This window comes from Mauremys reevesii, linkage group 17 (assembly GCF_016161935.1).
Source record: "Mauremys reevesii isolate NIE-2019 linkage group 17, ASM1616193v1, whole genome shotgun sequence".
Lineage (NCBI taxonomy): Eukaryota > Metazoa > Chordata > Testudines > Geoemydidae > Mauremys > Mauremys reevesii.
In genome coordinates, this window is record NC_052639.1 from 34,901,123 (window position 1) to 34,904,543 (window position 3,421).

General features: G+C 46.2%; 1 non-coding gene across 1 annotated transcript; it reads left to right on the forward strand.

The window, feature by feature from the left end:
• Positions 1 to 1,212: 1,212 nt before the first annotated feature.
• Positions 1,213 to 1,285, forward strand: TRNAQ-CUG. The gene has a single exon. It is a non-coding gene; the product is annotated as a tRNA-Gln (tRNA).
• The last annotated feature ends 2,136 nt before the right edge of the window (positions 1,286 to 3,421 follow it).

Consider the following 3,421-nt stretch of genomic DNA (forward strand, 5'->3'; position numbering starts at 1 on the left):
GCACTCCCCTGCCAGCCGGGAGCAGTTTCTGACTTTACACCAGCAGCACACACCTCTCTGCTACCGTACAGCACCGCCCTTGACCATGGTACCCCTGGGCAATTCCCTGGTGGCACCCACCCCAAAGGCTGGCCCTGGCTATGGGCTTCAGAGGGAGTGAGCAGACCAGGCGGCCATGGAGAGGTCCAGCCCCTGTTCTCCTCTCCGAGCTGCTAGCAATCAGAGGCCAGGGACATGCTTCCATGCTGATGACAGGTACTGCTCGATAACGATGCCACCAACCGAAGATTGATTTTCCTGTCTAGTGGTTCAGGTTCTGTAGTGTCTGCATCAGAGTGTTGCTCTTTGAGGACTTCTGACAACGTTTCACACCTCGTCCCTCTTGGATTTTGGAAGGCTCTTCAGATTCTTAAACTTTGGCTCGAGCGCTGTAGCTGTCTCTAGAAATCTCACGTTATACCTTCTTTGCGTTTTGTCAAATTTGCAGTGAAAGTGTTCTTAAAGTGAACAACATGTGCTGGGTCATCACCCAAGACTGCCATAAAATGAAATATATGGCAGAATGCGGATAGAACCATGGAGCAGGAGACATACAGTTCTTCATCAAGGTCTTCAGTCACAAATTAACACGTTATTTTTTTAACGAGCATTATCAGCATGGAAGCATGTCCTCTGGAATGGTGGTTGAAGTATGAAGGCATATGGATGTTAGCATATCTGGCACGTTAATACCTTGCAACGCTGGCTACAAAAGTGCCATGAGAGAGCCTGTTCTCACTTTTAGGTGACGTATATAAGACACGGGCAGCATTATCTCCAGTAAATGTAAACAAACTTGTTTGTCTCAGCGATTGGCTGAACCCGAAGTAGGACTGACTGGACTCTAAAGTTTTACATTGTTTTCTTTTTGAGTGCACTTATGCAACAAAAAAAAATCTACATATGCAAGTTGCACTTTAATGATAAAGAGATTGCACTATAGTACTTTATATTTTACAGTGTAAATATTTGTAATAAAACTATATATAGTCAGCACTGTACACTTTGTATTCTGTGTTGTAATTGTGTCAGCAACCTGCCCAGTTGCCTCGCTGCCAGGGGATGCAGACATTTCTGTAAGGCACATAAAGGGGCTATTTGGTGTTGAAGCAAATGCGAGGAATGTGCATTTATGAGAGGGAATTTCCATCTCTTCAGTAGCTGTCCATCAGGGCCCCAGTGGCCTAATGGATAAGGCATTGGCTTCTGAAGCCAGAGATTGTGGGTTCAAGTCCCATCTGGGGTGAAAATCTACTTTCTTCCTGTATATTGCAAGGAAACCTTGGCCTTTATATTAAACAAGGAAGCTGGGAGATGTTTGAGCACAAAGTCCTGGATCTTGGGAACAATCACCAAGGGATATTAGAAGGCTCAGTCTGGTGACCTAATGGATGCAACCACACCTCCCCATCCCAGGGTAGTCCCATCTGAGAACCAGGATCCATGGAGCAACATTCCCCTCCTGCCCTGACAGGTGGGCTGTGCAGATGATGGTGGAGGGCAGCAGGAGAGGAGGTTGCACTAGTGCTGCCTGGGCTGTATCTGCACCAAAGATAAATGGAGGGTCATGCAGCCTGTGCCTGAAACTCCACAAGTGCTATGTTCACTCCCAGAACAAGTCAAATGCTGCACCAAGGATGGTGAATTCCCATGTGAGCACACAGTGCCCCTGTCCACCACACATGCTGCACACACATCAACTGCACCAAAAGAGACACAAACTGCACACTGAGGAGACAGCTGGTTTGTTTCCAGGTTGCTTTTATTTCCAAAGGTACTGAAGTGTGGGGTCTCTTCTTTTCCGTGGGCAGAAACGCAATGGAGGAGAATCTCACATCCCTTAGCTGCCAGGTGACAGTGGCAGGAAGAAAATGCACTGCAATGAAATTTAAAAACATAAATAATTTAACATTGAGAAGTAATTAAATAATAATCATCCATTGCACTACCATGCCGGTGGCTTGTTCCCAGCCCAGTCATTGAGAAGCAGGGAGTGTGTGAAGGCGGGTGGTTAAGTCTGAGGAGCATATTCATAGTTTGTATAAGTTAAATTATAGCAGACCGCTACAAAATACTCCATTTGGTAACATCAGTACAGAATATAGAAATCTACAAGCAATACAGCCATACACAGTTAAGACAGGGTGTCCACTTAATACCAGAGTTCCCACAGCCAAATAGCTGGAAGTCCCTTCACAGTCACTGCTAAACAAAACAACCTTGTGCAGAGCCAAGAGCAGCCCTGCTGTGCCATTAGGAAGGCCTGCAGGAGACGCAGCAAATCCATCTAGATTCTGTGCTTCTGCTTAGTAGTTACCAAGTGTGATCAATGAAAGGGTAGGTGGGTAGCTCCCTTTTTTGGACACCCAGCCAGTAGCTATAAAATTCCTCTGAGGCCTTGTCTACACTATGACTATAGGTCGAATTTAGCAGCGTTACCGCCATTTAACCCTAGACCTATGCACACGACAAAGCCCTTTTTTTCAACTTAAAGGGCTCTTTAAATCGATTTCTTTACTCCACCTCCGACGAGGGGATTAGCACTGAAATCAGCCTTGCTGGGTCAAATTTAGGGTAGTGTGGACGCAATTCGATGGTATTGGCCTCCAGGAGCTATCCCAGAGTGCTCCATTGTGACCACTCTGGACAGCGTTTTCAACTCAGATGCACTGTCCAGGTAGACAGGAAAAGGGTCGCAAACTTTTTAATTTCATTTCCTGTTTGGCCAGTGTGGCGTGCTGATCAGCACAGTTGACCATGCAGAGCTCATGCAGAGCTCATCAGCATGATGTGCACATTGCCAGGGCACATTGCCCGGCCTGTACTCTGTGAGAAGTCTATGACCATGTCTATGTCCTCATCACTCTTGTCACCCCACTGCTGTCACCTTCTTGCCTGTTTTCGCTTTTGCAGATTCTGGTTCTGCACTGAGAAAAGGCGTGAAACAATTGTCTGCCATTGCTCTGATGGAGGAGGGCGACTGATGGCATGGCTTACAGGAAATTAAAATCAACAAAAGGGGTGGCTTTGCATCAAGGAGAAACACAAACAACTTTGTCACACAGAATGGCCCTCTCAAGGATTGAACTCAAAACCCTGGGTTTAGCAGGCTGTTGATTTCACAAAACAAAACAGGTCAATTTCTTGTTTTGATTCATCTAGTTTTACATCTTAGGCTGGTAGCAAACAGTACAGTACAACTGCTAGCCATTGTCATCTCCTGGTTGCTTGGCAGAAGATGGGAATGACCTGGCTGAGTCACTCCCATGTCTGTCCATGCGCCCCAACTGACCTCAGTGAGATCAGCTAAAAGCAAGAACTATTAACACAGAATTCTGTTCAAAGCCAGAGAAGTCTTTCAGCCTCCTTCCTCTTGCCGGTT